The sequence below is a fragment of the Euphorbia lathyris genome, chromosome 5 (genome assembly GCF_963576675.1).
Source record: "Euphorbia lathyris chromosome 5, ddEupLath1.1, whole genome shotgun sequence".
In the NCBI taxonomy this organism is placed as follows: Eukaryota; Viridiplantae; Streptophyta; class Magnoliopsida; order Malpighiales; family Euphorbiaceae; genus Euphorbia; species Euphorbia lathyris.
The window spans coordinates 1,609,790-1,633,379 of record NC_088914.1 but is presented as its reverse complement, the minus strand read 5'-3'; the positions used below and the strand labels follow the sequence as shown (position 1 = coordinate 1,633,379).

The window sequence follows — 23,590 nt, the reverse complement described above, 5'->3', positions numbered from 1 at the left end:
TATACTCGAATGATAACCATTATTATAAGCAAACTCCATAAGAGGTAAATGTATATCCCACTCACCTTGGAAATTAAGAACACAAGCTCTCATCATATCCTCTAAGGTCTGAATAGTTCTTTCTGATTGTCCATCTGTCTGTGGATGAAAAGCTGTACTGAAATGCAATTTTGTTCCCAAGGAGTGTTGCAAACTGCCCCAAAATCTAGATGTGAATCTAGGATCACGATCTGAAACAATAGATATAGGTACTCCATGCAATCTCACAATTTGTTCCACATAAAGTCTAGCCAATTTATCCATCGAGTCTGTCTGTTGAACCGGTAGAAAGTGAGCAGATTTCGTAAGTCTATCTACTATCACCCATATACTATCGTGTCTACACCTTGTTCTTGGTAATCCCATCACAAAATCCATAGTGATCCTCTCCCATTTCCACTCTGGTATGGTTAAAGGTTTTAGTTTTCCCACGGGAGCTTGATGCTCAGCTTTAACCTGTTGACATGTCAAACATTTGGAAACAAAATCAGATACATCTTTCTTCATTGTAGGCCACCAGTAAAAAGGTCTCAAATTTCTGTACATCTTTGTCATTCCTGGGTGCATAGCATAAGGAGAATTATGTGCTTCCTGCAAAATTTCTGATCTTAAATCTGCTACATCTGGAACACATAATCGACTTCCTAACATCATAGTCCCATCATCTTCCACAGAAATATCAGGTCTCTTACATTGTTGTACACGATCTCTCATTTTCTGTAAATAAGGATCATGCCACTGTGCTTCTTGGATCCTTTCTTTCAAATCTGGTTTTACCCGTAGTGTAGCCATCAAACCTGTTACTTCATTTACTTCTAACTGCACATCCATGGCTCGCATCTCCACTAGTGAATTCAAACTATGACTCTTCATACTAGCCACAATATCAACACTCTTTCTACTCAAAGCATCTGCAACCACATTAGCTTTTCCTGGATGGTAATCTATTGTACAATCATAATCTTTTAATAGCTCAATCCATCTCATTTGTCTTAGGTTCAACTCCTTTTGTGTAAAGATGTACTTCAAACTCTTGTGATCAGTGAGAATCTGAAATGTCTCCCCATATAGGTAATGTCTCCATACCTTCAATGCATGGATGACTGCTGCCAACTCTAAGTCGTGTGTGGGGTAATTCATCTCATGAGGTCTCAGTTGCCTAGAAGCATATGCAATAACTTTCCCATTTTGCATTAGAACACATCCCAAACCTTGTCCCGAGGCATCTGTATAAACAACAAAGCCACCACCTTCAGAAGGTAACACTAACACTGGTGTGGAAGTTAATCTCTTCTTTAGTTCCTCAAAGCTTTGGTGACATTTATCATTCCACTGGAATACAACTCCCTTTCTCAGCAATTTAGTTAATGGACCTGCAATTAGATAAAAACCCTCTACAAATCTCCTGTAATAACCAGCTAACCTAAGAAAACTCCTAAGCTCTGTAACGTTCTTTGGCGGTTCCCACTCATCAATAGCTTTAATTTTGGAAGGGTCGGGTTGAACCCCTTCACCTGACACCACATGACCAAGGAATACAACTTCATCCATCCAAAATTCACATTTGCCCAGCTTTGCATACATCTGATTATCTCTTAAAATTTTCAAAACAATTCTCAAATGTTGTTCATGCTCACCCACAGTTCTTGAGTACACTAGGATATCATCAATGAACACCACAACAAACTTATCTAGATATGGCTGAAAAGTCTTATTCATTAATGCCATGAAAGCTGCAGGAGCATTAGTCAAGCCAAAAGGCATCACAAGAAACTCAAAATGACCATACCTTGTACGAAAAGCAGTTTTAGGTATGTCAGCTTCGGCAACTCTCAACTGCCAATAGCCCGATCTTAGATCAATCTTTGAAAAATGACAAGCTCCTCTAAGTTGATCTAGCAAATCATCAATTCGAGGCAATGGATACTTGTTTTTCACTGTCATTCTGTTTAATTGTCTGTAATCGATACACAGTCGCATACTACCATCTTTCTTCTTCACAAATAATACAGGTGCTCCCCATGGTGAAGTACTAGGTCGTATAAACCCCTTCTCAAGTAGTTCTTCTATTTGTTTCTTCAATTCTTGTAATTCCATTGGAGCCATTCTATATGGAGCAATTGATATAGGAGATACTCCTGGCATGGTCTCAATAGGAAAATCAATCTCCCTATGAGGTGGTAATCCTGGTAGTTCATCTACGAATACATCTGCAAAATCTCTCACCACTGGAATATTCTCCAATTTGCCTCCATCCTCCCTAGTATCCACAACATGAGCTAAATATGCCTCACACCCACTTCTAATCCATCTGATTGCTTGAATTGCATATATTAAACAAGACGGCACAACCTTTCTCTCCCCAACAAATAACACAGTTGACTCTGAAGTAAAATGTAACACAACTTCCTTTGAACAACAATCAACTTTAGCTTCATATTTACACAGCCAATCCATCCCCAAAATAATATCAAATTCTCTAAACCCCATAACTACTAAATCTATAGGGAACTCACTTCCCCTCACTTTTATAGGACAATCTCTCAGAACCTGATTTATAATAACATTATTCCCCACTGGTAGGATAACTCCCACATCATATCCTAAAGGTTCTACCTTCCCATTTATTTTCAATATAAACTCAGGTGTTATGTATGAATGAGTGGATCCAGGGTCAATCAAAACAAAAGCTAAGGTATCAAGGATAGAAATTGTACCGGATATAACCTCTGGTGCTATTTGAGCTTCACCCCTCGTCATATTGAAGGCTCTATTTCGTGGTAAATTTTGTGTCTGTCCACCCATAGGAGCATCATGTCTACCCCCTCTACCTCCTCCTCGACCTCTGCCTCTGCCTCTATCCACTCCAGCTACACCACCTCCTATATTAGACTGAGGTTGAACTCTCTCTCCTCTATCAACTAATAAGGGGCAATTGTTACGATAATGGCCTGTTTCTCCACACTCAAAACATGTGCCCTTCTTAAATGAACCATAACACTCTCCTGTGTGAGATCGGCCACATCTGCCACAAACCAGGGAAGGTCCCCAACACTCACCTCTGTGTACCCGTCCACATGTCTGACAAGCTGGAAAAGATGTTGTTCTCGCTCCTCCTCTATATCCACTATTAAACCGACCACCTGAAAATCTGTTACTACCCACGGATGGAGCACTACTCAAAACATCTCCAAATCCGCCCCATGATCTAGTCCCACCATGATGGATACTACTACTACCTCTAAATTGTTGAGAATAGCGTCTAGAAGAAACTGAGAATGCACCTCTCTTTGTTGGCCTGCTAGACTGACCCTCTGTATCAAATCTAGCCCTTTTGGTTACAAAAAGTTGTTCTCTATCTTTCACAATTTCCTCAGCTCTGAGTGCAGATTCTACTAACAATCTAAAGCTCGTTTCATGTGCATGAATCCCCATTCTAACATCTGGGTGTAGACCATGTTCAAACCTACGACATTTTGCTTCTTCTGTAGCCACATTTGCAGGTGCATATTTGGCTAAGGTGTTAAAATTAAGCTCGTATTCAGCCACAGACATATCCTCCTGCATAAGGGTTAAAAACTCTGTTTGTTTCCTATCTTTGTATATCATTGACATGTACTTATTAGTGAACAACTTCTTGAAAATATCCCATGTTATTTCAGTTCTAATTCTTGTCCTTTTTATAGATCTCCACCATTCTAAAGCTTCACCAGTGAAAAGATTAGAAACATATTTGACCATTGAGTCCAGACGACACTCTGTGTTCTCAAGTACATCTTCAATCTTGGCCCACCATTTATCAGCTATATCAGGATCTGTGCTACCCTCAAACTCTGTTGCACCCATCTTTTTAAGCCTTTCAAAATTTTATCAAAGGTTGGCGCATCTCGACGAGCTTGAACACGTGGTTGAGGCTGACCTTGAGCCAAATAGATTCCCATCATTTCTTCAAACTGGTTGTAACCCTGCGGATAACCTGCATGTCCTGAAGCTCCTATATGTTCTGAGCCCCCAGACTCATGAACATGACCAACCGAACCATGACTAGACACATTACCGGATTTTCCATTCTCACCATCAGACTCCATAACCCTACATGAAACATGACCATGTCAACATGCTTTAGCATAAGAAAATATGATTATGTGGTCTTAACCTAGGAATCCAAAACAAGTCATACACAACCAAATCCCTAGGAAAGTAGACCCGCTCTGATACCACTAAATGTAACCCCCTCACTTGGATCACATGATATCTCACACAATATCAGTTATAGACATGCTTTCAATACTCAATCATATAAACTTCAATCTCATATAAACTTTACAGATTATACATAAGAGAAAGCATTTACAATACACGTTTAAGTCATTATCCTGCATAGAGGATTTACAAAACAAAAGTACATCACAAGACTCCAAAATGCCTAGATGAGAATGGACTGACACTGCTGGTGCGACCTTAAGCAAGAAGAACTCCACCTAACCTGTAAAATCTGTTGGCAAGGGGTGAGCTGCCTACTCATTAAACATATTACGCATATATGTATATACAAAAGTAATGTAAAGAGCACAAATCAAAATATATCATCAGTACCAAGTTAGAATTTATTCACCTGTTTCATTTATTATAGTAATACTTATTTTAGAAAGGCCTTGCTGTACTTAGACAATATATATAAAATGGTCCTTGGGCCCAATCTGTATTCCGGCTCACTAAATTCGGAATACAATCATCTGTGCTACGGAGGAGTTACACTCAACTCACGTACTCATATATCTCAACACATGTGCTTCCCGCTCACAATATTCGGATAGCACTCTCAACTTGGACCATTTCACATATCCATCTAAGCAAGCTCATATTCATTTATAATCCAACCATTATCCAGTTCCAGTATGTGCACAAGGCTCAACATGCCGTATTTACTCATAACACTGCAACATACTCTCAATCATATCACTTTCTTATCAATCATAGCGTATCACAAACACTCAAACATGATTCACATCATTCACATAAGATTCAACCACATCTCACACTCAACATGTCACAAGGCACAATACATTCATACACATATATAAGCAATATGCTTACCGTCGCACTTGGTTCGATCTATTCAACACGATCGGGTGTGCGTTCAATTGCACCTTGCCCTCCTAATGTCACATAACATTGATCCAATTAGTCTTAACATAAACTTAATGAAAATATAAACTAAGGATGCTATATGATTTACAAGACACTAATGCCACAAAGTTCATGCAATCTAATCCTTTTGTCTTAGATCATCACATGACCTACTTGCACACATTCTGTCATAACTTTCTCTATATGAATCCAAATTCCCTGATTCTTGAACCTACTGAAACTAGACATATATGGGTAGAACATATCCAAAATTCACATTAATATCACTTATGCACAATATATGGCATGCAAAATGATTCTGTCCTGTTTCCAGCCAAGAAACAGACTACCCAGCTTTGCCTCTACCATAATGCACTCAACCTAGCTCACACTAAGTACAATGGATTGCCAAATCCTTTTACAGACATATACTTCAAGTAGTTAGGAACACTTTTGTATAAAGAAACTTTCTCCAATTCGGAATCTAAGATCCTCAAAATGCTACATCAACATGGCTGCCTCACATGACATTCAATTTCAAGGCAGTCATGATACATCTAGGTTTTCTTCCTCTATATATGGAATTAAAGTCCCATATTTTACAGAGGGTTTCATAACACATATAGGAACATAGTTTATTCTTTATGTATCTTCAAATTCTAACAATATCAATATGAAAAACATGCTCCAAAATGACGGAAAGCAGTACCCTAGATTTCTGTTTAGGGCACTTGATACATATCTTTCATTTGGACAGCCTATAACCACTTCAAACAACACCAAAACTCAACAAACTCAATAATAACTCATCCACAACAACTCCTATCATCATACCTAGGTATTTCATAATCTCAAACTCATAGAAAACAAGCTAAAACAACATACTAACCTTCAAGTTGTGTCTATCACCTAGTATGCTTCCTAACTTAACTTGTTTGGCTTGACAATGGAAGAAATTGGAAGAGTTTTCTTTGGAGGATGTTAGGGTATGAAAAGGGAAAGTTTGCTGAAGCTTTGGTCGAAATTGTGGCTGGAAAGCATAAAGAATGAGTTGTGTACATCCATTTGAAATGAAGAGGTGCATTTTGTCTCAATCTTGGGTGACATCATGCTTAAGTGAGGTGCTTGTTCACAAAACTCATTTCCAGCCCTCCAAAAGTCTAATTTAATCAATTAAGGACATGTTCATTCATTCATTTAAGTCCTAACTCAATTAACCAATCGTTACATCTTAATGACACACTAATCGTCTACTAATCGCATGATAATCGCATTATGCATACGAAACTTCCGATGCCAATGAGATGAATCTAAAATGTATGTATTCAATCATGAAAACATATATGAATGTGGGAAGATGTATATGTTAGGGTTTAGGGATGTTACAATTCTTCCCCCCTTAAAGAATTTCGTCCCCGAAATTCACTTACCAGAAGCTTCAAATAGGTAAGGATATTGTGTCCTCATATTTTCTTCTACCTCCCAAGTTGCCTCATCAAGTGTTTGATTATGACTCCATCTCACCTTAACCATTGGAATTTCACGGTTTCTGAGTCGTTTCATTTCTCGTCCCAAAATCTCTAAAGGTTGCTCACGAATAGTCAAGTCTGTGTTCACTATTGCAATCTCAGGTTCAGGAATCATATGACTTGGGTCTGATCTATATCTTCTTAATACTGACACATGAAATACATCATGTATTAAAGACAATTCTGGTGGTAAAGCTAACCTATAAGCCAATGGTCTAACTCTCTCAATGATCTCATAAGGCCCAATGTATCTTGGATTCAACTTCCCTCTTTTACCAAAACGAACTATTCCTTTCCATGGGGATATTTGTCTCTGTCAAGGCTGAGTCATATTCTACTCAGCTTCTTCGGTCAGCTTCGTCTTCAAGTATTTTGTTCTGAGGAAGACTTTTCTTCTATTGTGCTGAGTTGTGTTCCACTCAGCTCCTTTGGTCAGCTTCATCTTCAAGCGTTTGTTCTGAAGATGACTTTTCTTCTAATATGCTGAGTCGTGTTTAACTCAGCTTCTGTGCCTCATGCTGACTTCGTTCTGTCGTACTTTTTATTTCTGTTCACTTATAATTATACTCAACATTGAACAAATACATTAGTACAATTAAACCAAAGCACTTAAATTTAATTGCCCCTTAATCATGGATTAACTTAAATAATTTTGTCAAATCAAAATCATGTGGAAAAGTGTTTCAACAATTGCAACCCCGACAAATGATTCTAAGGTAGTTGTTAAGTTTTTAAATGAAATATTTTTCCGATTTGGAGTCCCTAGAGTTATGGTAAGCGATGGAGGAACCCATTTCATAAATAGAAGCTTTGAGTCGCTTATGAGAAAATACGGAGTACACCACCATGTATCTACATCATACCATCCTCAAACGAATGGTCAGGCGGAAATATCAAATAGAGAACTCAAATGGATACTTGAGAAAACAGTTTCGTCTTCTAGAAGAGAATGGGCACATAAACCTAACGATGTGCTATGGGCATACCGTACTGCATTTAAAACACCTATAGGAATGACACCTTATAGACTAGTCTATGGTAAAGCTTGTCATTTACCAGTAGAGTTAGAACATAAAGCATATTGGGCTATAAAAACCCTTAATTATGATTTGCAAAGCGCAGGAAAAAAAACGTTTGTTCAACTTAAACGAGTTGGATGAATTACGCTATTTATCCTACGAAAATGCAAGGGTTTATAAGGAAAAAGTTAAAAAATGGCATGATGCCAGAATTAAAGTTAAAAGCTTTAATGTTGGGGATAAAGTTTTACTTTTTAATTCCAGATTAAAGTTATTTTCAGGTAAGCTCAGGTCTAGATGGAATGGACCGTTTGTGGTTGTTAAAACATTTGATTATAGAGCTTTAGAGCTAGAAAATTTCAAAGGCGATTGATTTAAGGTCAACGGTAATCGATGCAAAATTTATTACGAAGGAGCTCCAATTCAAGCAATTGAATTCGTGGACGAATTCTTTGAAAATTAATTTATTTGGTTTTCATATTTTTAATTTTTAGTTTTTCTTATTATTTGTTCATAATTTTTATTTTTCTTTCTTTTTAATTTAATCTATTTTTATTTTAATTTTTAGGTTAATTTATTTTTATTTTTATTTTTATTTTTATTTTTTTTGTGTACAAATAAGTTGTTGTAAAATAAAATTCCGTCGTGTTTTGAAATATTTCATAAAGTAATAAGTGTTTTTGAGAAAAATATATATTTAGAAATCTCTGTGGAGATTCTAGAAATCTCAGTTGAGATTCTCCATGTTTTAGAATTAGGGAATTCTCAGTAGAGATTCCGGAAATCTTAATTGAGATTTTCAGTATTTTAACATTTCAAAATAACTGTAAGAGATTACAGAAATCTCAGTTGAGATTTTCAGTCAGTTTTATCCAAAAGGTATCAGTTTGACACCTTTTCATTCTCAACAAACACAACCTTTCACTTATGTAACCTATATATTCCTGTAGATTCAGAATTCTTTCATTACATTTCATCTCTTTCAGAATTCTGAGTTTCTCTCTTCATTTCTAAAGGCTACAGACACAATCTTATTCACAAACATGACCAAATCTCTGAAAAATGCTAGGAAGATCACTTCTGCTCGAAGCAAGCGTGTCGATATCTCTTCACGCTATGGAGCATGGTTTTCCATCTACAATCATGATGAGGGGAGACGATATTTGCAGTTTAGATATGCACAGTTTTGTGGAATGCTATATATGGACGAGTTCCTGAACGAAGAACTCGGGATAAGCGATGACATGAATCGCTATCTGAAAAATTTGGGATGGACCAAGTTTGCTTCTATGAAGTTTCCTATTATTGGAAACTGGGTTCTAGAGTTTCTATCTATTGTTCGTTTCGTCAATAAGAGGCGTGTTCGTCTTAGTTTTCACTGTGAGGGTAAGATATTCACTTTTGGATATCCTGAACTTCATTCTTGGTTTGGTTTTCCACCACGGGACACCACTCCGCACCATCCCGGTAGAGATATGACTTCTACATATATATGGAGAATGTTGACGGGATTTTGGAGATTCAATCCACGTCTTGCCTTCAACGAATCAATAAATTCTAACTCCATGCTATATCTTCACAAATTTCTCTGTCATAGCCTGTTTGGTCGAGTTAGAAGCAGTGTCGTGCAGGATACAGATTTGTATGTGCTAGGTGATATTTTCCAAGGTAACACAGTTAATTCCTCAAAGATTTTGATGGAGGGATTAGTTGCCGCTTCCCGTTCAAAGAATCGGACAATAGGGTTTGGGAATATTATATGTGGAATAATTCTAGGAACCAAGGGATCAGTTTCTGTTCCTTGGACTGATAAGGAACCATTTCCTATTCTTAATTACGAGTTTCTGGAAAATGAGGGACTTGTAAAGAGAGAGTTTCGTTCTGGTCCAAAATTTCTTTCTCCTGGAGAAAGACAAATCTTCATTCAAGCGAAGATTGATAGGGCCACTGCACGCCGTATTCCAATTCATAGGGATACTGTTTAAATTTTCTATTGTTTGTTTGTAAATAGTGTACATATGTTTGATGTTTGTGTACTTAGATGTTTTTATGTATATATGTAATAAGGTATTCGTTGTATTTCTCTTCATTATGATTAATAAATTTTCATTTTTTCATAATTAATGTATCTTTTAATTAAGGCAAAACCTTTGGTTTTCCTTCAATTTAATGTTTCAGTTTTTGTTTTCAGGAATTAAACTTAGCATTAATGTTACTTAATCCCAAGAGGAGATGAATTAATCATGTTGATATTGTCAAAAATATCCAATTTTAGCCAGCAGTTCTGGAATCTCGGTTGAGATTCTGAAATCTCAGTTGAAACAGCGAAAGAACCAAGGTTTAGGCAAATTACCTCCCCTGGAATGCTTACTGTCGCGACTGAGATTTTGAAAATCTCAGTCGTGACACGCGACATGTATGACGGGATTTGGGGTGATTTTTGCATTAATTCCTATTCCTACTCTAATTACTTACCTATTAATCTATCCTAATCAATACCTATAACTTACACCTATATAAATCACCTCTATTTACACCAATCAATCAACTTTTACTCTTCCCAAAACCAAGATTCACTCATCTTCCCAATATATCTTTACCCTATTCATCTTCTTCTTCCTTAAACCACAACCATTATCTTTACTCTACCATTTATCTCTTTCAACTCTCTTCATCTCTTTCACCAAATCCCACAAAAATGTCTAGAGAAAAAAGAGTTGCTAACAAAACCAAAGCCACTGAAGTCAATAGATTACGAGTTCAATATGGAGCACCGTTCGATATTGCGACGGAGGTAGAGGGCCGAAAATTTCGCCACTTTTCTAATACTAAGATAGAGTTCATCGACATGCCTTTTATCGATACTGACACGGTAAACGTATTTTCTTTTACCGAACGTATTGATGAATTTTTAACCGTTCTTGGTTGGACAAAATTTGCTAGTATGCGTTTTCCTAGTAGTAAATCGCATATTATGGAGTTTTTAGTCACTCTCAATTATGACAAAACCCGTGGTATTATTTATTTTCGAAATAATGGTATTCGTTTTGAGGTCGGGTATGCGGCGATGAGCCGATGGTTTGGTTTTCCTACTCAAGATTTTTATTCAAAACCCAAGACTTTTGATGCACACACGGTTTGGCAATCTTTAACCGGCTTAGATGTTTTTCATCCAAAGAACACGTCTAGTAAATTAATTAAGGATAATTGTGTCTTTTTCTTTCACAAAATTTTATCATTTTCTTTATTTGGTCGGGTTGAAAGTTCAAAGGTGCAAATCCATGACTTGTTTGTGTTAGATTGTATTTTTAAGAATTTGACCATTGATAGTATTGGAATGATATTTACTAATTTGGTCCGAGCTTCCGCTTCCCGTAATAAGCAAGTGCCAATGGGTAATTTAATTACCGGCATTGTTTTGGGTGCTCGGGGTGAATTAGCAGATTATCAAAATTTGCCTCATGTTGGTTTGCCTTCCTTGGATATCACGGCACTTCAACGAGCCAATTTGTTGAAAAAATTGGGACCACCCGCATTTATATCATACGAGGATCGTACAAGACATATTTTTTCTACTTTGGGTGGTGAAGCTTCAAGTTGCCAAGGTTTAGGTGCCCAAGAAGATGATGAGGATCATGATGAGGATTTTGATGAAGAGGAGGAGGAGGAGAATGTTGATGCAAATGCCCAAGAGCAAGCAAATGAGGAACCAAATATGGACGAACAAGTTGGATGGCAACGTGTTTTGACACAAATGAACGAGCATAACCGTCAAATGAATTTGCGGTTAGATGAAGTCGTTGCCAACAATACTGAAATGAGTTCGAGGATAAACACGGTGGATGCCAATATCACTACTTTGAGATGTGAGCATAAATCTACTCGTCGCCGGTTGCTATCTTTCTTCCGACGCCAAGGAGTTGAGACTACGCCTTCACCACCGAGTTCACCTTGATAGGTTTTATCCTTTCTATCTTTAACTCATTTTCGTTATTTGTAATATGTTGTGTTAAGTTTGGTACAATATTTCTAATTATGTTTGGTACAATTATATTTATTATTATGTTTGAATGTTATCGTACCATATTTTTAATTCCCATTCGTATGATTTAATTTCGTACTATTTTTCGTGTTTTATCAATTTTTGCACCAATGAGGACATGGTCCAAATTAAGTGTGGGAGGAGATATTTCATATGCTATTTATTTTAAGTACGAATGAATGCAACGAATGAGAATGAATGCTATTTATTTAAGTATAAATGCATGTTGTTATTAATGTTTAAGCAAAGTATATAATGCAATATTTTCAAAAAAGAAATGCAACATTTTAATATAAAGTACAACATTTTTCAAAAACAATGGCAATTTTTCATAAACATAACTTTTTGTTAAGTATATATTTCATATGTTTCAAATAATTCAACTTTCAAAATAATGTTTAACATATTTTAAGGTTATCATTATCGTTAGAAATAATATTTCTATACGGGCAATATTTTCACAAATATTTTTTTTACAAATCTCCGAAACGATTTTATCAAAAATGTCTCGAGTAAATATATATAAGTAAATTTCTTTAGTTTCAAATCTCTATTTTATATCATGAGTACATGATAGATATAAATCTTATTTTCAATTTTCAATTAGGTTTATAGGCATAAATCGAACTAACAACTTTAGCTTTATAGCTCGGTATGATTTTCGTCTTACATTAAAAACCAATTGAAGTTTTTAAGGAAACTTTAGCCATAATACATGTTGAATTTCAAGTCAATATAAGATGAATATGTTATTTTTCTTTCCCAATTTTATTTACATGTTAATTAAATCAAGTAGTCGTATTCTAAACTTTTGGCCATGATTGCGACCAACCTTATCACAATCGAGGTATGAAAGGAAAGAAAAAGTAAACAAACGGTACTTTTGGCCACGATTGCGACCACCCTTATCACGATCGAGGTATGAAAGGAACGTTAGAAATTAAAGCAAAATTAAACGTGTTTAAAGTTTTAAGTAACGATTGCGTCCACCCATGGCATGGTCGGTACCTCTTAAACGAACACAAAAGCAAATTAATTCATATAAAGTCACGGACGAGACCACCCTTATCACGGGCGTGACTAAGTAAATATATTAAACCTAAGTCCTTAATAAATCTATATTTGTAATAGTTTAGGTTTGGGAAAGGAAATTTTGTGCTTTGAAATGCCTTGAGACGAAAGATTCAAGAACATGCGTGCTTACACCGTCCTGAATACTTCAATATAAAAATTGAGATACAAGACGAATGATATATCTCTTTTACACTAGCTAGTTTGATACTTCGCATATAAATTTACCATGAAAAGTTTTTATTTCGGTTTAACTAATTTAAAGAGGAATATATGGATATATGTTCTATTTATAAAGAGATTGATTAAAGAATAAATTCAGTGAAATTTTGCTCGGGACTAACAAAAGCTTAAGTGTGGGAGTTTGTTAAGCCCAAAATATACCTTAAATATCATATATAAATACGTTAAATCTACATTGAAATTGTGCTAATTATATTCATTTAGAATACTTTTACGTCTTTATATACTTCTTTAATGCAAGGTACTTAATTATTTGATTAAATCCAAATAGGAGCTAAAACGGAGCTAAAACGAGGGAAAAACCTAAGTTACGTGCCAAAAATACGTATTAATCAGAAGACCAACTCAAGGAGACAAGAAGCAGCCGAGAGACGGGGAAAATACCCCTGTCGCGACTGAGATTCTCAAAATCTCAGTCGCGACACGCTAATGCCAGTCACCAAAAATTCGAAGTTTTTCAGCCTTCTTCCGTATCCCCTGTCGCGACTGAGATTCTCGGAATCTCAGTTGAGACAGCGAAGAATTCTGCACAGCTTTCACATGTCAGAAATCCAAAAAACATGTCTGTTCGTTTGGATAAAAGCGACCCTTCACCAGCGGACACGACCCTTCAATTACAATCATTCACCAACTATAAATAAGTGATTCATTTTAGAATTCAGAGTTAGAAAAGTTGGAGAAATTATAGTTTAGAGAGTTGTTATTATGTTCTGATTTAGAAAAGAGTTAGAAGTTTAGATACATTTCTGTAAAAACAAACTTGATGTACACAAGTTGTTCTTAGATTAGTTATAAACACAGTAGTGATTAGTTTAGTTTCAAAGATTATTCAGAGACAAGTTTTCATTCTGGTAGTGAACCTAGCGGTCTCTATTCCGAAGATTCAGCGAGAAGAACTAACGGCTGAAGCGCAAAAGGGTCTGACAAACCTACGGAGTTTGAGGGAAAGATTGACAACCCGGATCTCAAAGTTTTCGTCAAAATGCTATCCATGTTTCTTCCTCTCTGTTAACTTATGTAGATTAACAATTCGTCAATAATACATTTATCTTATTCAATATACTCTTCCTGTTGTTATTTTGATGTTGTTCTGACAAAATGGATTTCAAAATGATAAACTGGTGTTTTTATTAAAACGTTTTATACAATTATATTTACAAAGAAACTTTGTTGAACACTTGAAAGAATTAGTTTTTACGGATGATATGATCGTTAGCGCAGCTTATCGGATATAAAATACTAATTTGATTAAGGTAGAAATCTGCTCCGATCTAGAGAGATTTCTACAGTTCGAAGCCATTTAATTGCATAAATTCTTGAATTTACATGTTCATAATCTTACCAAAATTATAGTTGCTTTCTTTCCTTAATGCGAACAAGTTTTATACATATTTCTTTTTCACGAAAGCTACTGGCTTGTGATTAATTCTCAAGACAGAATTGTACTCTAAGTTAATATAACATTCTCATCTGATCCTAATTAATCCGAACCAATACAATTAATTAAACGATTTTATTTAGTTAAACCTAAAGACGTGAATAAAACTGAATTAAAATAAGTTTTAGTTAAAAAGCGTTCTGTCACGTCCGTGTCTAAATTTCTAGAATTTATATCTAGATATTAATATATATTATAATTATGGGGTATATCATTAACATTTGGAACACACATTCTGTCTCCAAACATTAACATGCCATCTCCTGTTACCTTATATTCAATATTCTTCCCCTCGCTAACGTCTTTTCTGATTTGTTCTAAAAATTCATCTTGATTTTGAGCTTCTTTAATTCTGTCTCGAAGAATCGGTCTCACCTTCAGCATTGCACATAATACTGCCTCATCTCCACAAACCAGTTCAACATTCAAAGCTCTCATATCAAGCAATAAAGACATTCTCACTGATTGTATATAACTCAAACTTCCAACGTTCTTGCGACTCAAGGCATCAGCTACAACATTAGCTTTACCAGGATGATATTCAATAGTCAGGTCATAGTCTTTCAATAACTCAATCCATCTCCTTTGCCTCAAATTCAATTCCTTCTGTGTCATTATATATTTCAGACTTTTATGATCAGTGAATATTAGACACTTTTCACCATAAAGATAATGTCTCCAAATCTTTAAAGCAAACACCACGGCAGCTAATTCAAGATCATATGTCGGGTAATTCAATTCGTGTGGCCTTAATTGTCGTGACGCATAAGCAATAACTTTATCATTCTGCATCAATACAATTCCGAGACCTTGCCCTGATGCATCACTGTACACTGTATAACCTTCACCCACTATAGGTAGTGCTAACACAGGAGCACTGATAAGTCTGGACTTTAATATATCAAAACTTTCTTGACATTCAAGTGTCCATTCAAATTTAACACCGTTCCGCAGTAATCGTGTCATCGGACAAGCTATAAGCGAGAATCCTTTCACAAATCTTCTGTAATAACCCGCTAATCCTAGGAAACTACGTACTTCATGTACATTCGACGGTGCTTCCCAATTAGCTACAGCTTCAACTTTCTTAGGATCAACTAAAATTCCCCTAGCTGAGACCACATGACCTAAAAACATCATTTCATCAAGCCAAAATTTACATTTGCTAAATTTTGCATATAATTGTTTCTCCCTTAGAATCTGCAAAACTGTTCTCAAATGCTTGCATTTTTCGACCAGATATAGGCTGAATCTGTCATGGAGTCCTAAATGAAAGTTCTTTATTATTATCTTACGTTTCCAGGGGTTTTTGAATCGCCTTAATCGGACTCCGTATGAAAAAGTTAAGCTGGAAACGATATATGTTATTCATTTTAGCTTTAAACCAGAATTTGGTTTTTGATTTGATTTTTCTCCTTAATTGAGAGATATTGCTACTGGTTTATATAATAAGTCAGTGGTAATGTCTCACCGTCTTATCTGATCTTATTTTGGGTCGGGTTTGACACGTTCCCTGTGGGTTCAATATCTTTTATTACTACAAGCGTATACCGTACACTTGCGGAAACGCTCAACAACAGAATAGCATCTCGAATATATACTTAATGCACCCCGCTTAGAACCATTAACTATCTTAAGCTTCGGAGTATCTACAGGGACCGATCCCCCCACAGAGACGGCAACCAGGAGACCTGAGCACCTCGCAGTGGAGCCTCTCGCTGAGCCAGGACCCACTACAGAAGCACTGTAGTCCGATACCTAATTAGAAAGTATAAAGTTAAGTTTTGAATGTGAAAATGAATAGTGGCCATCAATATAATTTGCCCCATATTATTTGTGTACTTCCACCTTCTAGAAATGGGTAAATTACACCAATAGCCTCTGAACTTTACCTATTTTAATATTATGACTACTGAACTTTAATTTTTAATGGTATGGTCACTAAATTTACACTTTTTAACATTAGTGGTTACTCAACTTTAACTAACTTCTCAAAATGACCGTTAACGGTCCCAAAATAAAAATATTCAAGAATTAAAGTTGTTCAGAATAACATTTACCATGAAACTATATTTTTATTTTCCAAAATCATATTTTTTTTTTGCAGTTTTCTTTCTCTAAAAACTCACACTCTCTCCTAACCAAACAACACTTAAATAACCTCAAAAGAATTAACGTTCCTTAGAAAATTATTAACTTTTCGAATTTTTTATTTTGAGGCCGTCAATGATTATTTTAAGACATTCAGTGGCCACTGATGTTAAAAAATATAAATTTCAGTTGTCATACTGTTAAAATTTCAAGTTCAATATGCATGAGTATAATTTACCCTTTGAAAAAATCTCGATGTAGAAAAAAGAAAAGGAAATGGCAAAAGTGTAATAAAATGAACAACCCAGGGGCATTTATGCAGGAGAAATTCTTATAATGCGAGTGTTCGCTCCGTGTCTTTCTGGCACCACCATTGTAGGCAACCATTGCCGTTCTCTTTCTCCATTTGGTGCTTTCTCCGTCTTTTTATCAGCTCTCTCTCCGATTCCTCTGAAAATCTCTCGATAAACCTTAAACCTTCGCTGCTAAAATCTAGAGAGCATTTCTTGCTTTTTGCGCGAAATAATGGCTCTGAAACTCAATCGAATTACTTTCCCTTCATCAACTCATCAGCTTCCTTCTCAATCTCGATTCCGCAGATCTCCCAATCGAGTTTCCATTGCTGCTACTATAGGCTCCGCTTCAACCAAGTGAGTATCAGTTTGGGTTTTTCATTTATCTGATCAAATTTGTTGTTGTTGTTGTGTGTGCGCGCCCGCGCTAGCAAATGATCTTATACTGTTCTTTTGATTTCTTGTATTGATGCTATTTCATTTCTGTTTGTTGAGCATTCGTGTTTTAATTTATCATGGACGACCGATCTTTGATGGTGATTGTAATTTGTAATTATGCTGCCGGCGCCGCTTACGGTTTTTCGTACTAAGGTAAATGCGTTTCCTGTTGGTTTGGGATTGGTATATCCACTTCCAAGGTTCAATGGGGCGGTTTGAAATCTATTTGAGTTCATGTGAATGTAATTTGTAGTTATTTCGTTGCTGTTTGTTGAGCATTCTTGTTTTAATTGATCATGGACAACAATATGTAATTATCAACTTATATACACGTAAAATCTTTCTTCTTGCGATCTTGTCACTCTGTTTTTTATTATTTTGTACGTTTTTTTTCAATATAAAACTTCCGTATTTTTTGCAAACTGTGAAGCCTGCGAAGTTCAAAAGCAAAAGAACTAGAACATTTGGCATTCATCATCTTCATCACATTTCAATCACCCTTCACTGATACCTTTGTATTCAAGATAAACGGATTACTATGATTGATTCCTTTGTATTCAACCTTCATAAAAAATTAAGTCATTTTAGGGAAATAATGAAAAAAAACGCTTCACAGAGAGCGAACTCTGCGAAGAGAAATACACTTGAAAATTATGATTTTTGCTTCACAGAAAGCGAATCTGCGAAGAGAAAAACAAGCTTAAAAATGATAATTTTGCTTCGCAGGCTTTGCAAAATGTGACGCAAACTCATTCTACGAAGCCTTTGCTGGAAAGAGAGGAAGATGAAACATGAGAAATATAGTAAATACTTACCTTATTTCTGTCTTTTGCCATTGAAATCGACAATAAACATATGATAAACGCAGAAGAATGTCGAATAATGATACCTTCGATTCGCAAAAGAAGAAAGAAACACTTTGACGAAGAGAAACATGAAGATGAAGAACCATGCCTTCACAAAAACAAAGAGACAAAGAGAGGAAGAAGAGACATGATGATGAAAAAATGGAGGTGATTTGCACAATATAAAGAAAGGGAGAAGATGAAACGGTGGATAGGAAGGAGGAGATGAAACAATGAAACCGATAGAAAAGAAGGGGGGAGATGAAAGGTTTGAGGTATTTTGGGAAAGTCATAAATATATAGTCTAGATTAAGGGTGTGCAAAAACCAATCGAACCGAAATACATTCTGAGTCTTTCCTCTAGTAATTAGTTAAAGGCTTGTGAATGTCATTTACTTATAAACTAGTTAACATTCTTATTTCTTTCTTATGTGAGATAACAATGCTTAGTTTATTTTTAGCTTCTTCTTAACTATTTCAAGTGGTTCACTTTAAGCGTCAATTTCTCATTCATCATTTGTCCATTTTGAGTTTATAATATACCGTTAAAAATTTGGCTGATAACGACCTCAAAATGAAATTTTTTCAAGAGTTAAAATTGGTTAGTATCATATTTAATATGAAATCACATTTTTTATTTTTCAAAATCATCATTTTTGGAGTTTTCTCTCTCTCTAGACATTAACTTTCTCTCTTCTAAAAAACAATGTCTAAATGACATCAAATCTGAAAAGTTGAAGAATTAAAATTGCTTAAAATATCATTTAATTGTTGAAAATTTTCATTTGAGGTCGTTATCGGCAAAATTTGACAATTTGTTTTGTAACAAAAAAAATCATATGTATTGATATGCAAAAATGTGAAATCACATGGGTTTTATTTGAAATTATCTCTGTTTACAGTGTTAAATGATACGGGTCATTTTGGTTTCGTAACTTGTTTCGTAAGGTCAATTTGTCCATAGTGAATTCAACTTGACGTTTTTAATTAAATTAGTCTAAAGTTGGCACACGTTAGTAATTTTTGGACTAATTTTTAGACCAAGAGGTCGATGAGTATTTTTTCGGATCGATTTGATTTTACAACTAGGTTTGTAGGGTCGGTTTGTCGAGCGAAAGTGAATTCAACCTTTTAGTTGAATTTGTCTAAGAGTACCTGTCATTTTTGGACTAATTTGATAAAAGAAAAACAATTTGAATTAAAACGATGTATACTTACAGTCATTTTAGACCAAAATGAGCCAGTATAGGAGTCAAACTAAGTCGATATGGTTACGCAGTGCCAGTTTGTCTATAGTGAATTCAACTTAAGCTTTTTGGTTGAATTAGTCTAAAATGGACATATATATATATGTCGTTTTTGGACTAATTTGATTAAAAAAAACTTAACTTCTAATTTGATATATATTTAAATTCATTTTTAAGCCGAAATGAGTCGAATTTAGTAGCTAAATTGATTTTTTATTCAATTTTTTTTAACTTATTCACAAGACTTTTTAAGGTAGACTGGGATTAATACTGGTCTTTTCATTCAGATAATACCACGAAACTGATGTGGCGACATTTAAGTAGGAGACCCGTACTGATTCCGTCCCACTTTAAAAAATCTCCTTGTTAACATGTTTGATATTTCTATTTGATACGTAATAGCAAGGTTTTAGATGATACCCAAAAGACCAAAAAGGTCGTTTTGGCTCTATAACTTGGTTTTTAAAACCGGTTTGTTCATATATAGTGAATTCAACCTGATGTTTTTAGTTAAATTAATCTAAAATTAACACAAATCTGTCATTTTTGGACTAATTTGATAGAAAAATGTCAAAATCAATATATACTTTCATTTTAGAACAAATTGAGTAAGTTTAGAAGCCAAATTGAGCTTTTTTTTTTATCCACAACATGTTTGATAATTTACTTAATACATCAGGTTGCCTCGTGTAATTGGTTCAAAATTTCAATTGCTCATGTGAAGTCTTAAAAGTTTCGAATAACTCCATATTTCTGTCCAATTACATTCAACAATTTCATATTCTTATACAATTGCATTCAATAATCCCAAAACTTCAACTGCCTCGTAGACTTTCAAAAACTCCTAATTATTTGTCGATTTGATATTTTTTGATATATGACGGATCGTGTCTCTCATTTTTTGCATCCAACAAATTCTATTGAGAAATAGAGAGTTACTAGATGCAATTGAACATGCAATTGAACATGAATATGAGAACATTTGAAACTTGGAAGAGTTCAAAAGAGAAGTATAGAGCAACAGGTGTATTAGGCCCGTTTTATTGATTCAAGTACTCTTTCTTCCAAGCTAGCGCAAAGTGAATTTTACTTACAAATTTAGTCATTGCACTTATCAAATGGTGAACTTAGTCCTCAACAATACTTAGTAATAGAGGATTCACTAGGGGGTGATTATCTTGATTTATGGTGCTATATTGATATTTTTTAGGGATAAGGTACCAAAATAGGCCTAAGGTTTTTGGGGAAGTACCAATTTAGGCTCAACGTTCAAAATAGCACTAAAAAATGCTTAACGTTTACAACATAATATCAATTTAGGCTTAACGTTTACAATATAGCATCAATTTAGGCCTCACGTACAAAATAGCACCAATATAGGCTTAACGTTTACAAAATAATATGAATTTAAGCTTAACGTTTTACAAAAATATAAACAATTTAAGTTAAACGTCATAATTAAATTAATCTTATTATATTCTTTCCCTATTAACTTTATATGTTATCTTTTTATTTAGTTCTATATTCTTATTTATTATAATATGGTTAATTTAATTGTGACGTTTAGCTTAAATTGGATATATTTTATAAACGTTAAGCTTAAATTCGTATTATTTTGTAAACGTGAAGCCTATATTGGTGTTACTTTGTACGCGATGCCTAAATTGATGCTATATTGTAAACGTTAAGCCTAAATTGATATTATGTTGTAAACGGTAAGCCTATATTGGTGCTATTTTGAACGTTGAGCCTAAATTAGTACTTTCCCAAAAACCTTAGGCCTATTTTAGTACTTTATCCCTTAATTTAATTGTGACGTTTAGCTTAAATTGGATATATTTTGTAAACCTTAAGCTTAAATTCGTATTATTTTGTAAACGTGAAGCCTATATTGGTGCTATTTTATACGCGATGCCTAAATTGATGCTATATTGTAAACGTTAAGCCTAAATTGATATTATATTGTAAACGTTAAGCCTATATTGGTGCTATTTTGAACATTGAGCCTAAATTAGTATTTTCCCAAAAACCTTAGGCCTATTTTAGTACCTTATCCCTATTTTTTAAGTAGTTTTATATAAAAACTTATAGTCTCATTCACTGTTTTCATAAAATTTTCAACATTTTTCAGTCATTTGTGGGTGCTCAAATCCCCCAAACTCTCTTGGATCCATCCTTGACGATACATGTCTACATCAATCAATCATATGTACATACATTATTTTTTAATTGATTAATAATGATGACGACAACATCACTGCTTACACGTCATCAGCCTAGGGACGGATTCAATGGGGGGTTCGGAGGGTTTGAGCACTCATGGGACGTTTGGTATTCTATTGGAATAGAGATAAGGATAAAGGTTGAGATAGAGATAAGGATAAATGGTTGGGATAAGGATAAAAATATTATAGTCGAGAATTATTATTCAATGTTTGGTATGTGGGATAGGGATATAGATAAAATAACACATTTTACTATTTCAACCTTATTTAAACTACATAAGGTTAATTTGAGGAATAAGATGGACTTGGGATAAGATTGACTTTTCCATCCTATTAAAATCGGATGAGCTTATTCCACCTCCTTATACCCCTTGGGTATAGGATTTGAGGGATAAGACTCATATTCCTCTCTTATCTCTCTAACTTATTTCTAAAACAAACATGAGATAACTCATTTCAGTTTTTTTTTATCTCTATTCTCGTGTCTTTATCCCCTCTAACAATTTTTATCTCTATCCTCGTGTCTTTATCCCCTCTAACAAACAACTTACAGACACTTTGTCATTGGTCGTCGAAAAACACTAAAAATTCTAATAGAAATGGTGTATGAATTTTTAATCTTTATATAAAAACACCAAAATCACGAAACACCGCTACAAGCACATGTGAATCCTAAATCTATCATTGATGGTCCCAAACGGACTCGAAAAAAACATCTAGTCTCAATTTTTCCGATGTTTATATTAAGGGTAATGCTATATACCGCAATATTTTTTCCAACTACCGCACTAGTTTGACAATTTTGCCCCCCTCATAATTTAAACTCAAAAAATCAAAAATCTCAAATCCTCTCTAGCTTTTTGGTTTTTCAAAAATCCGAGCTAAAACAACATGCCGCCAAAGCCAGGAGCGGGTAAAGGCTTCATGAAATCTCCGGTAAGTTTTTTTTTTTAAATTACTCAGAAATAACGGGTTCTGCCTCCGAATCAGAGGCGGAACCCGTATGATTTTACACTAAACGGATTCGCGGTGCCGTCTCCACCATGGGTGGAACGGACGAACTGCCCATTCCACCCTTGGTGGAAACGGCACCGCCGTTCGTTCCACCGTAAGGTGGAACGAACGGCGCAATCGTTCCACCGTAAGGTGGAACGTTAGCCATGCTCGTTCCACCCTAAGGCGAAACGAGCTGCGCATGCGTTCCACCGTACGGTGGAACGGTGCGCGCTGCCCGTTCCGCCTTAAGGCGGAACGATAACGGCGCCTAGGTCGGCCCTGTGGCCGACACAAGCGTCGCAACCGTTCGGCCCAGCGGTCGGACGGTTGCGGCGATCTGTTTAGGCAATTTTCGGCCCGAAATTTAGTTTTTTTTAAATTACTTCGTTCGACCCGGCCTATGGCAATACCCCAAGTATTAAAAAAACCGAAAAACGAGAAATTTAGCATATTTAAATAAAAATGCGTTATTTGCATATACATATGTAAAATGTTTTTGGTATGTACAGGCTGATATTGCTGAGGCCCGTTCTGGAAATAGACATACAAGGTCACGTGTTGTGACTGCCTCTGCCCGGAGGGAACGGGATGACCAGATATTGATGGGGGATGCCCAGAGGGCACAGCCTGAGGAGATAGCGGATGCTGTAGAGATGGACGGACCTGACTCTATGCCTCCTCAGAGTTCGTCCTCTGTGCCAGTACCTACTAAGACCATACCGAGGGGTCGTGACGGACGTTTTGCTTCTACAGCAGGGTCGTCTTCGGGTGAGAAATTTAAATTTACTTATTATTATGTGATTTATTCGTGAGATGAGCATTATGTTGCATGATGTGTGGCAGATTTTGCGCATCCCCATCGATGGAGCTATGGTGACTGCTGATGCGAGTGTTGAGGAGCTTCAGTCTTGTGTGATGGAGTTGTTTGGTATGACTCGGGAGGA

General features: G+C 35.5%; 1 long non-coding RNA gene across 1 annotated transcript; it reads right to left on the bottom strand.

Moving 5' to 3' along the window:
* Window positions 1-4,318: 4,318 nt before the first annotated feature.
* Window positions 4,319-5,193, bottom strand: LOC136228665 (uncharacterized). Its single transcript, XR_010688803.1, has 2 exons — window positions 5,137-5,193; window positions 4,319-4,534 (listed from the first exon to the last, which is right to left on the bottom strand). It is a non-coding gene; the product is annotated as an uncharacterized lncRNA (long non-coding RNA).
* Between the last annotated feature and the right edge of the window lie 18,397 nt (window positions 5,194-23,590).